This window comes from Triticum aestivum, chromosome 4B (genome assembly GCF_018294505.1).
Source record: "Triticum aestivum cultivar Chinese Spring chromosome 4B, IWGSC CS RefSeq v2.1, whole genome shotgun sequence".
Lineage (NCBI taxonomy): Eukaryota > Viridiplantae > Streptophyta > Magnoliopsida > Poales > Poaceae > Triticum > Triticum aestivum.
The window spans coordinates 373721107-373734236 of record NC_057804.1 but is presented as its reverse complement, the minus strand read 5'-3'; positions in this window follow the sequence as shown (position 1 = coordinate 373734236).

Sequence of the window (13130 nt, the reverse complement as noted above, 5' to 3'; positions counted from 1 at the left end):
GCCGTCGCTGGTATGCCAGGTCATGATGCCGTGATCAAGGCCAAGAGGTGAGCGCCCTGGGGTCCGGTAAGAGCCCCTGAGTCGTGATGCTCAGGAGGTCCCCTTTAGCGCTCAAGCAGTCATCATTCGGTGAGAAAGGAGCGCGACGTTGCCAAAACGGGATTGCATTAGGTGCGAGGTCGGTGCTGCGATAGCTAGTGTTTCCAGAGGATGACTTATCTCGGGGGTCAGAAGCCACTTCTTGGCGTGGTGCCGGGCCCACGCATTGGCAGCTGAGGACTTGCCTGGCGAGGTCCCCACATGCCTCTTCTCTCTCGCCTTTGCTCCCCCTCGTGCTCTATGTCCTCAGGTCCTGGCCCTCGAGCGAGCTCAGCCGTCGCTGGTATGCCAGGTCGCGATGCCGTGGACAAGGCCAGGAGGTGAGGGCTGGAGAGCCAGTAAGAGTCCATGATTCGCGATGCTCAGGTACCCCCCTTTAATGTGCAAGTGGTTCGTGCGGACGAGAGCAAAGGAGACGCTGCGGAGGCCTCGCCGACACTGCTCCTTAAAGCAATCCTGCGAGTTCATCATGAGAAAAGCGAGGGTTTGCCGTTACAATTGCCGGCCAACAGCTGGTTGCTCTGGGAGGGTGACGAGGCACTGAAGGCTTGGTGAGGTGGCGCCCTGCGGGGTTGCCGCAGCCAGAGCTCAGCCATTCAGGTTTGTCGACGTTGCAGGGACGGACCCGTGCGCAAGCGTCGTGCCGTGAGGGAGCAGCTCCATTAGTTGGTGTCAATCGAGCGGGCGATTAAGTCAAGCACGTTAATCATGAAGGAGTAAATACATTTAGATAGGCGCAGAAAAATGCGAACACCGCTGGGTCGGGCCCGAGCGACTTTGGGGATGATGCAGCCCGAGGGGCGCCCCCAATAAAGTAAGCTAAAAATATGAATAAAAGGGGTACATGCCGCAGGGATGGACCCACGCGGCCTGGGAATGATGTAGCCCTGGGGGCGCTCCCAGCTGAAAATGAAACTCGAAGGATGTCACGTGATGACGCTGAAGATGAAGGGATGCTGAAGTAGGGGACGGCGTGCGCTGTGGAAGCCGATCTTCATGAGCCCCCAGGCCCAGGAGCCTCGGGAGGCTCCGGAGGCGCCGACGGCTCCTCGCAGACCATCTCCATCTCCGCCAGGACTGTGGAATGCCTGACCGCTTGAGCCTCCAGGACGCTCCTCATGAGGCGCTAACGCATAGCAGCCGTGTTCGGCGGGCCGTAAGGCATGCGAACATAGCTGTGGGGTGGACCTTCGCAGCGTCCCACGCGTGAGGGCCAGAGGCGCTCCTGAGAGGCGGCTCGGTTGAGTCCTGGTATGTCGATGCAGATGCGCAGCCTACCATCCTCGCCTGGATGGGGAGCTATGGTGGGTAAGCGGCGGCTGCCACTCATGACTCTTGACTCCTGCAGCTCCTGAATGATCTTGCTGACGAACTCCCGAGGGTTTGGCCCTCCTTGCCTTGCTCCTTCCCGAGGGAAACATGCGTTGAAGCACGCCTCCAAGTGGTGCCCGAGCGCCCCCCTCGTGATCCTAGCAAAGTCGACGGCCCTCCAGGAGAAAGCCCCCGAGCCTTGCTCGAGGAGGGCGCCGGGTGCGCCTTCCTATGCGACAGAAGGAGGCGCCCCCTGAACAGGCGCGGACCTTGAGGGGCCTGCCTCCCGAGGGGTCAGACCAGGTGATGTCTTCTTCTTATTAGGGGCAGCCTCGAGAAGCCTCCCACTCCTATGATCTGGGTCTTCAATTGATGCGTCTTGGAAAGCACGCTCCAGAGAACACACAACATCTCTCTCTTCACAAGGCACCGTGATGACTCCACCGCTTCTTGGCATCTTGAGGACATTGTAGCCATGATGAGTCACGGCCATGAACTTGGCCAGGGCTGGGTACCCGAGGATGGCATTGTACGGCAGGCGAATGTGAGCGACATCGAAGTCAATGATCTCGGTGCGGTAGTTGTCGCGCTTCCCAAAGGTAACAGGAAGGCGAACCTGCCCTATCGGAATCGTGGAACCATTAGTGACTCCTGAGAAAGGCTTGGTTGGCTGCAACTGATTGTAGGGCACTTGGAGATTGTTGAACGTCTCGACGGGTAGGACATTGAGCCCTGCTCCGCCATCAATGAGGGTCCTGGTGACTTGCACATTGCTGATGATTGGGGAACAAAGCATCGGGAGGACTCCGGCTGTGGCCGCATACTTGAGCTGATCTGTTGAGCTGAACATGATAGTGCACGCTGACCATCTGAGAGGGCGTGTGACCTCAAGCTTGGGGAGGACTACATTCACTTCGCGAGCAAACTGCTTGAAGATGCACTGAGAGGCCGGGGCTTGAGCGCCACCCAAGATGCAAGCGATTGCGCGCGGCTCCTGGAAGCCTCCAGCTCCCTCGTCCTGATGATGGTCTTCATTCCTCCTCGGCTGTGGTGGCAGAGGAGGGAGGCCTGCATTGCCTTGTGGGCAATCCTCGCGAGGCTGATCCCCCCTTTGCAAGGTGGGTCCCTCCAACCTCCCTCACGAGGCTGGTCCTGCCAGCGGTCCTTGCGAGGTCGGTCGCGCCACCCTTGGCGAGGGCCACGGTCTTCCCATCGTCCTCCACCTCTTCCTCCTCCTCGGCCATAGCCCTGGTCGCTACGCTTGGGGCGTTGGCCGGCACGCACGTCCCGCACGGCCCTGAGCTCTTGGCATTCGTTGGTGTTGTGGGTGTGGAGGTCGTGGTACACGCAGTACCGGCTGCCCTTGGATGACTCAGGCTGATCCCTGTCTCGCTTGGTGTCCGGTTCTGCTGCAAGCACGGCAGCCCCCTTGCACTTCACGTCCTTGACCTTGGGCTTCTTCTCTTTCGGGTCAGCAGTTGGCAGCTCAAGGAGGGAAAGGCGCCCTTCCTCAGCCCTAGCGCACTTGGTCGCCAAATTGAACAGGTCCAGGGAGGTGCAAAGGTCCTCATGGATCGCAAGTTCCTCCTTCATCTTGACGTCACGTACACCGTCGGAGAAGGCGGATATGATGGCCTCCTCAGGCACCTTGGGGATCTTAAGGCGAGCGCTGTTGAAACGCTGGATGAACTTCTGCAGGGTCTCTCCCGGCTGCTGCTTGATGCAGCGCAAGTCGCTCATGGCCGGGAGCCGGTCGCAGGTGCCTTGAGAGTTGGCGCTGAATCGGGTGTGCATCTCGTCCCAGGAGGATATCGTGCCCGAAGCCAGGTTCAGGAGCCAGGTGCGGGCGCTGTCCTTGAGCGTCATGGGGAACCAGTTTGCCATGACCTTCTCGTCCCCCTTGGCGGCTTCGATGCCCAGCTCATAGAGCTGGAGGAACTCCGCAGGGCCAGCCGTGCCATCATAGTGCGGGGGCAGGTCTGGCTTGAACTTGCCCGACCAGGCCACGCTGCACAGCTCGGCGGTGAAGGCACGACAGCCTGTAGTGGCCGCGGGAGGCCTTGGGTGACGGAGAGCTTGATCTTGGAAATCTTGGTGCGCTGCCGCCGGGACCAGCGCGGGGTTTTGACGCGTTGGAGTAGGAGCGCGCTCGTGCTAGGCCGGTGCGGGGAGCACATGGGCGGCTTCTTGGGGGCAAGGGATCTCTTGGCAGCTCTTCTCTTGCTGTGATGGCGCTGGACGGAGTGGGTTCCGCCCATGGGCCACGCGTCTTGGGGCCAAGGCGCCTTCTTGAGGGGGAGGCGGCTGAGGCGCCCTCGGAGCTTCATCTCCTGCGCAGGGCGGGGCGCGGTGCAGCGAGAGGGACGGCGCAGGGGAGCCCCCAGCAACGCTGATGAGCTCGGTGATGCGGGCGAGCCACTCCTCGTAGAGGTCGTCGACGGGACGGTAGTGGAGGAGTCCCGCGCCAGGAGCAGCGCGGCGTGCGCGTCCGTAGGAGCGTGCCGGGCGTGGGAGGAGGAACCGGCTGGGGTCAGCGACGGGGTGGCGGCGCGGCCTTCTAGCTGCACCAAATGATGCAGCGATGATGCCTGCTGCCCGTTCCCCGCCGGGCCGGTGGCGGCGTTGACGGCAGGTGACAGAGAACGGTGGGGGCGCCCGCCGACGGGGGCCGTCTGGGCGACGCGAGTGGCGAGAGCGGCCCGGCGCTCGGCGCGGGCTCGACGAGCGTTTGACATGGATGCGACGGGCGGCGAAACACAAGGCGACGGAAGGCGGATTCCGGCGCACCCCTACCTAGCGTGCCAAATGTCGGATTTCGGGTTCCATTAGACCCTCAAGGTTCAAACTCTGGGGTGCACGCGGAGATCACACCTCCTACCTACCCATGTCTCACTGCCTTGCAAGGATCTAAAACTACATGAAGAACAACACAAGGGACACGAGATTTATACTGGTTCAGGCCACCATTGTGGTGTAATACCCTACTCCAGTTTGCGGTGTGTGGATTGCCTCAGGGGCTGATGATGAACAGTACAAGGAAGAACAGCCTCGCGAGGGTCTGTTCTTGGCTGGTGCGATGAACTGCTAGGGGGAGTTCAGTCGCCTCTCTCTCTCTCTAGATGCCTCTACCCCGTGGGTGGCTAGTCCTATTTATAGGCGGAGGCCCTGGGCCTCTCCCAAAATATTGAGCGGGAAGGGCGCCAACAATTGGCCATTTTGAAGGGGAACATCTAGTACACTTATCCTGACTAAAGTTGGTCCTGGCCTACCAAAGACCCTGACGATGATGCCGGCTTGGGCTCCACGATGACCTCCATCCTGCCGTCCTACTGGTCTTGGTCTTGTTGCACCGAAATGGTTGCCTTTGCTTGATACTCTTGCCTGCGCTTGCCCCCTTTGCACCAAAGAGGAAACAAGGACTTTGCGCAGGCCGGCGCCCATCTGGCGCCCGCCTGGCCTCGGTCGTCATGGCTTGCGTCATGGGCACCTCGTGAGGTACCCCGCCTTGATCTCTCCGCCTCCTCGCGAGCCAGCCTGACAAGGCCATGCCCGAGGAAGCCTCCTGTCGCCCGCCCCATGAGGCTTGGCCCCTCGCGAGGGTCTTGAACATGTTTTGATGAAGATGGGTCGTACTGGGCTACTCCTTGAGCCACGCCGCAGGACGCATGCAGGCAAGTCTGGGTACCCCCATTCCCAGAACACCGACAATTATTGTAGGGTACGAAACCACCTCAAAGTTATTCTTTATGATCAATCTATTGGGCTATTCCTTGAAGTGTCACAAACAGCCCTAGAGTTTGTACGAAAATAACACCTTAAGACACACAACAACCAAAACCCTAATGTCACCTAGATACTCCAATGTCACCACAAGTATCCGCGGGTTTAATTATACGATATCCATCACACAAGATTGATCTATTCAAACCAACAGAAAGAACTTCAAAGAGTACCCCAAAGTTTCTATCGGAGAGTCAAGACGAAAACGAGTGCCAACCCCTATGCATAAGTTCACAAGGTCACAGAACCCGCAAGTTGATCACCAAAACATACATCAAGTAGATCACGTGAATATCCCATCGTCACCACAGATAAGCACATGCAAGACATACATCAAGTGTTCTCAAATCCTTAAAGACTCAATCCGACAAGATAACTCCAAAGGGAAAACTCAATTCATCACAAGAAGATAGAGGGGGAGAAACACTATATGATCCAACGATAATAGCAAAGCTCGCGGTACATCAAGATCGTGCCATATAAGGAACAAGAGAGAGAGAGATCAAACACGTAGCTACTGGTACATACCCTCGGCCGCGAGGGTGAACTCCTCCCTCCTCATCATGGAGAACACCAGGATGATGAAGATGGCCATCGGTGATGATTCCCCCCTCCGGCAGGGTGCCAAAACAGGGTCCTGATTGGGTTTTCGTGGATACAGAGGGTTGTGGCGGCGGAACTCTCGATCTATGTTCTGTTCTAGGGTTTTTGGGATTTATAAGAGGTGTTGGCGTCGGGAACAAGTCAAGGGGGCCTGTCGGTGTCAAAACCGGCGGATCTCGGGTAGGGGGCCCCGAACTGTGCGTCTAGGCGGATGGTAATAGGAGACAAGGGACACGATGTTTTACCCAGGTTCGGGCCCTCTTGATGGAGGTAAAACCCTACGTCCTGCTTGATTGATATTGATGATGTGCGTATTACAAGAGTAGATCTACCATGAGATCAAGGAGGCTAAACCCTAGAAGCTAGCCTATGGTATGATTGTTGTTCGTCCTACGAACTAAAGCCATCCGGTTTATATAGACACCGGAGAGGGCTAGGGTTACACAGAGTTGGTTACAATGGTAGGAGATCTACATATACGTATCGCCAAGCTTGTCTTCCACGCCAAGGAAAGTCCCATCCGGACACGGGACAAAGTCTTCAATCTTGTATCTTCATAGTCTTGGAGTCCGGCCGATGATGATAGTTCGGTTATCCGGACACCCCCTAGTCCAGGACTCCCTCAGTAGCCCCCGAACCAGGCTTCAATGACGACGAGTCCGGCGCGTATGTTGTCTTTGGCATTTGCAAGGCGGGTTCTCCTCCATGTTCCATGCGTTAGCCGAATAGTGTCCGGTTTCTTCATAAATGTTGCGCTCCTTGGCTTCCACGTCCAATAATGGCCCTCTTCCACGTGTTGTATGAATGCGAAAAGCCAGGGTATTTTTACGTTTTACCCCCCTAGCTGCGCGAATAAGCCGCCTATAAGAGAGGCGTGGATCCAGATCCAAATCACACCATCCTCTTTTCGCAAGTATTCATTGAAGCGTATCTGACAAGAATCCATTCCAACATGGATAGTCGACGCGGCTCCTCTTCTCGTGCTCCCAGTCCTCAGCCAGGAGATTGGAGGAGATGCTCAGTCCCGCATAGCGAGTTAGTGACGCTCCAAGCAGAGGGATACCTTCCCCCAGCCTTTATGGTTCCGGTTCGAGCCGGACTGGCCACCTACAAGGGTGGGAAGGAGGCAGAGAGCGTCCCTAATCCCTCCAAAGGAGAGCGGGTATGCTTTGTCCCCTACTTAATAAGGGGACTTGGATTTCCCATACATCTGTTTCTCCGGGGGCTCCTGGAGTTCTACGGACTCCAACTTCACCACCTCACACCTGCCTCCATCTTGCACATCGCGGGCTTTGTAGCTGTTTGCGAGCTGTTCTTGGGCATCGAGCCCCATTTTGCGCTATGGAAGAGACTGTTTTGCCTCGTACCCCGTTCTCACGAGGGGTCGATATATCAAGTGGGCGGAGCCGAAATATGGCGCATCGCCGGGACCGGATATCTATCCGGAACCCCGAAGAAGGCGTCCGAAGACTGGCCTTCGGAGTGGTTCTATATGGAAGACGCCCCGCCTCCTAGAGTTTAGCAGCGCTCCTCTGAAGAAACGCCCGAGTTGGCGCCCGCGGAGCCGTCAACGGGAAGATGATAGGAGCGTCCACTATCTGATGGGCCGGATACGGTTACTGGCCCATTCCGGATTAACCATGATTGGAGTCATGGCCACATGCATTATGCGAGGGGTGCAGCCGCTCCGATATAGGGGCCACCCCATGTGGAATTTCAACGGGGAGAATGACGCCACCCGTCATGGCCGCAAGGGGCCGGGATCGGCCGCCGATCTGGTGAAGATCCTGTCCGGCTTGTACAAGGGGGAGAAGGAGGACTTCCTCCGCACGAGTCCATTGAATGGATTCTCCATGAATAACCCTCGGAGCTGGGTAAGCGGACGTTTATATATCTGATCCGTGCTTTCAAAGATAAGTGTCTTACTTTATGATTTTGACGCAGGAACTGCGCCGGGATGTGGAGGGCATAGAAAGCCCGACTCCACAACCCGAGGACCGGGAAGATCCCTTGATCCAGCCGCCGGAGAAGATCCGGACATAACAGTGGAACTGATTGACGGGGTGTTCCACCAGCTCAGCATAGACAATGCTCTAGTCGCCATTACGGCTGACTACCCCAGTTTATCCCCGGCTTCCCAGGTGAGTACGACCGAAGTCCTGACACCGTTACCTTTTTAATGCTTATTTCTGACCACCGTGCACCAACGGTGCTTCGCAGGAGGTGCCTTTACGGCAGGAAGCCGAGCCCGCGGCGACCGACCAACCAAGGTCAGTGCGGCCCAGCAGGCGGAAGAGGAGTGCGGCGCGAATCGAAACGTCGCCGCAAAGGTATGGCGCACCATTGTCTTTTAAGGGAAAGACTCCTGGGAGGTATATTAATGCTCGTGATTCTTCCAGGAGAAAGAGCGCTCGTCGGACCGAGTCCGAAGAGGATGCCAACCAAGCCTCCGCCAGCCAAGCTCCAACGCCTGGTCCGGAGAGGGAGGCGAGCGCAAGGTGCGAGCCGGATGCTCCTCCAACGGATGATGCCGACAGGTTGTCCGCCACCAGGTCTGAGGTGGAGAGCGCCATGAATCACAGGCGCCGTCGGACAGTTCTTCGTGACGCGTGTTTCTCCCCAGAGGCGTTGAATGCCTTTAATGCGGGAGACGCGCACCTCTGTGCTGCTCAAGATGGTTTATCCAGAGCCACGGAGCAGTATGTAAAAGACATACGGGTGAGGAATTTTTATAGTTATATATGCCAGTATCCCCCGAGACTTAAAATAGTTAAACTAACTGATTTAAGGATCATTTGTCATGCAGGACCTAACAGAGAAGAATACCCACCTGTCCTAGGAGCTTCAAGAATGCAAGGCCCAACTTGAGGCCGCACTAGCCGCTGCTGGGGGAGCCACAGAGACCCCCTCTGGTAATTCATATTTCGAAAAGAGAAATAGTTTATGAAGTGCGGTGTGTGTATAATCTGACAATAATACTGCAGAGGGTGCCGGACTAGATCTGGACAAGCAACATCTGCTGCGCCAGCTGAAGGCCGGCGAGAAGGTGCTTATGAGGGTGCAGCAGGAGAGGAACAAACTCCAAGATGCCAATACCCAGCTGGGTGAAGAACTAAAAGATGTTCGGGTCCAGCTGTCTAACTCCGTAAAGGAGAATCGGCGGCTTCGTCGTGGCATTTATAGTAAGTGCTTGAGCAAACTCTTTTGAAAAGAAGAGTTCGGCGAGGAAATCGATTGACAGAAATATGTCTGTAGGTGTGCTCACGGGTCGTCCGGCGGAGGAGATGCCTGGTTCCACGGGAGACCCTCTTCCCGAGCTGCTGCAACTGCATGAACGTGTTCGGCAGGTGATGAGCGGCGTCGTTCAGGCCTTATGGCCTTCCGTCTCCCTACCCGAGGGTCTTGGAGGGCTTGCTGAGAAGCTTCAGGGAGTACGGCGGCGTCTCCATCTATGGAAGATATCAGCCTGCCGTCAAGGCGCCAGGGAGGCCTGGGCCATGGTGAAGACGCGGTACCCGAAGGCTGATCCAAACCACATGGCCGAGGTCGGACCTGCGGGGCCCGATGGGAAGGAGATCCCTGTGAGCCTGATGTACGGCCAAGTAGAGTTGGCCGCGAAATATTCCCAACAGGACTGTAAATTAGACAGCCTGTTAGATGGGATCGAAGAGGAGTACAATTAGTCAGTTTGAAGATGTAATTTAAAATGACATGTAAAATGCCTTCTAGCTGGATTGTAGATCGTTTGTCTTTGCGGACCTTTTCGCTTCAACCTCGGGACCCAACAGTCCGGAGTGTGTCCGAATACCCTTACGGTTATAAAAAAACTGGGGCATGCATGGAGACAAGGCGTAGGGGTCATAAGTGTGCCCAACTAGCTATGTTATATTACATGGTTAGTAAGAAACATCTTCCAGGGAGAATAGTTCCGTTAGGGGTTCCTTTCCCTGGGAGGCATGCCCTAAAGTGCATGACCGGACTGCGAAAAGAGCAGAAAAAGCATCTAGGGGCAGATAAATAAATAAGTGATAAATCATATTTCAGGTCACCGACCGAATATTCCCTTAAGAACGCTAGTGTAACGCCCTCGATGCGGCTATATCTCCCACGTGTGGAAGCACGACTTAGAGGCATAACCGCATTGAAAGCAATGTCGCAAGTGAGGTAATCTTCGCACAACCCATGTAATACATAAGGGAAAAGATACATAGTTGGCTTACAGTCGCCACTTCACACAATACATAATTTAAGATCATACATCATTCAAATACACTCATAGACCGGCTACGGTCAAGTTCAAATGAAAAGAAGACAACCCCAAATGCTAGATCCCCGATCATCCCGACTGGGCACCTCTACTGATTATCTGGAAACGATACATAGTAACGACCAAGAGCCTCATAAAATTCCCACTTCAGCTCAGTTGCGCCATCTGCGCCAGTATCATCGGCACCTGCATCTGTTTTGGTAGAATCTGTGAGCCACGGGGACTCAGCAATCTCACACCCGCGAGATCAAGACTATTTAAGCTCATAGGTAGGAAAAGGTGTAATATGGTGGAGCTGCGGCAAGCACTAAGCATATATGGTGGCTAACATACGCAAATGAGAGCGAGAAGAGAAGCAACGCGTCGGTCGAGAAGCTAGAAGTGATCAAGAAGTGATCCTGAAGCTACTTACGTCAAGCATCACACAAACCGTGTTCACTTCCCGGACTCTGCCGAGAAGAGACCATCACGGCTACACACGCGGTTGATGCATTTTAAAGAGGTCAAGTGTCAAGTTATCTACAACCGGACATTAACAAATTCCCATCTGCCTCATAACCGCGGGCACGACTTTCGAAAGATTATATACCCTGCAGGGGTGTCCCAACTTAGCCCATCACAAGCTCTCACGGTCAACGAAGGAATAGACCTTCTCCCGGGAAGACCCGATCAGTCTCGGAATCCCGGTTCGCAAAACATTTTGACAATGGTAAAATAAGACCAGCAAGACCACCCGCTGTGCCGACAAATCCCAATAGGAGCTGCACATATCTCGTTCTCAGGGCACACCGGATAAGCTAAGCATACAGGTACCGACGAATCCAAGTTGCCAAGGAATGGTCCCGCACGTTGCTCTAGTTTGGACCAACACTCGGAGGAGCACTGGCCCGGGGGGGTAATAAAGATGACCCTTGGGCTCGCGAAAACCCAAGGGAAAGGGCTTAGGTGGCAAATGGTAAAACCAAGGTTGGGCCTTGCTGGAGGAGTTTTATTCAAAGCGAACTGTTAAGGGGGTCCCATAAATCACCCAACCGTGTAAGGAACGCAAAATCAAGGAACATAACACCGGTATCACAGAAACTAGGGCGGCAAGAGTGGAACAAGTCACCAGGCATAAGGCCGAGCCTTCCACCCTTTACCAAGTATATAAGGTGCATTAATTTAAACGGGAGATATTGTGATATCCCAAAGTATCCATGTTCCGACCTGGAACAAACTTCATCTTCACCTGCAACTAACAACGCTATAAGAGGGACTGAGCAAAAGCGGTGACATAGCCAGACAAAGGGTTTGCTAGGATAGGATGGTTAGAGGTTTAACATGGCAATAGGTAGGCATGGTGAACAAAGGCAGGTAGGGCTAACATAGCGAAAGAGCGAGTACTAGCAAGCAAAGATAGTAATGATTTTGAAGGTATGATCATCTTGCCTGCAAGGTTCTCAGAGTTGTCGAAGGCTGGATCCTCGGAAGCGTATTTAACGGGTTCCTCGTGCACGTACTCGTCTCCCAGATCTATCCAAAGCAAGAACACAAGAAAAGGAACCACGATAAATCATTGTGCAATGCCCAAACAACATGAGGCAAAACATGTCATGATATGCGAGATGTGATATGCAATGCATATGCGTGCTTCGGAAGGAAAGATGATGAACAAGGCATCAACTTGGCAAACCAAGTATGCCGCTGGAAAGATGAGATGATTTCGGTTGAAATCGATATAAAGATCACCGGGAACGGATGCACGGTTTGCAAATGGCAAGCAAGACATGACACAAAGCTGCATTTAACAACGCGATGCTACTTAGCATGCAATAAGAAACTATGCTACAGCACCCCAACATGAAAACAAAGCATATGGCAGTGATCTACAGGAGATGCTTTACAAAAGAGGAACACTGAGCTACGGCTAATTCACATCATAACAGGTTCAAACAAGCCTGGAGAAAGTGCAAAAAATTATCAGGTTGGACATGGCATAAACAGCAGCACGAAGCAATGTTCAGAGCAGGTTATCAACATGCTACAGGAACTTATAATAGCAAAATAAGACATGGCATGAATCTACTCAAAGCATAGATCAAAAGTCCCTTACTGACCATAAGCCAAAAAGGACTAGAAAATACGATGGCACCCACGTAAACATAGCAAGTTTCGTTAACAGATTTCAGCAAACAAAGCATGGCATTGAAATAATTATGAAGACACCTTCACGAGCTCGATGCACTCACTACAGATCTCCTCATGATAAACTAAGCATACATCCATCAAGAAGACATGTCATAGAAGCTATACATGGCAAGAAACAACATCATAGCATATCCGGATCAACTACAACAACCTCGGCCAAATTGAATAACATGTAAACAATCTGCCAGGAAACAGTTTGAAGCAAAAGTAGAGCACGAAAATGACATTCTAGACTACTCCATAATTGCAACCAGGACCATGGATGGATAGAGAAAAACCATGTTTTCAAAACACCCTTACTGAAGTATCTCAAATTATGCATGGATTTCTCTGTAGCAACATGTTTACATGGCAATAAAATTACAGCAGAACAGGAACTAAAATCAGCGTTAACACGAAGCCTAGTTTGCATGCTTGTGCTAGTCACCACATTGATCACAAAAATACATGGTAAGCACCTCTGTAAAGAAGACATAGCCTAGTTCAAAACACATTTAGGGACCAAGTCCATAGGATGCACACATCAATCATGGCAAAAATGACAAAAGAGCTCGTGCTGATAAGATTCTGAAACTAACAATATGAAGCCCTCTTCCAACAGCATTTCGGGCACCAAGATGGGCTCAAATGTAAATGATGCAATGGAATGAAATGACGTACTCATCGAGGCGAATAATTTGACATATTACACGCACGAAACGGAGCTACGGATGCGAAGATGTGATGCGATGAAGATGCAATAAAATAATCACAGAATAAGGACAGACGAAAAACGGGGGGGGGGGGGGGGAAGTCAACCCTAGCAGATCGGATCGGATCCGGCCGCGAGCTTCGAGGTTGCCGGAGTTGACGGCGACGGCGGCCGGAGTAGGAGGGAGATGGC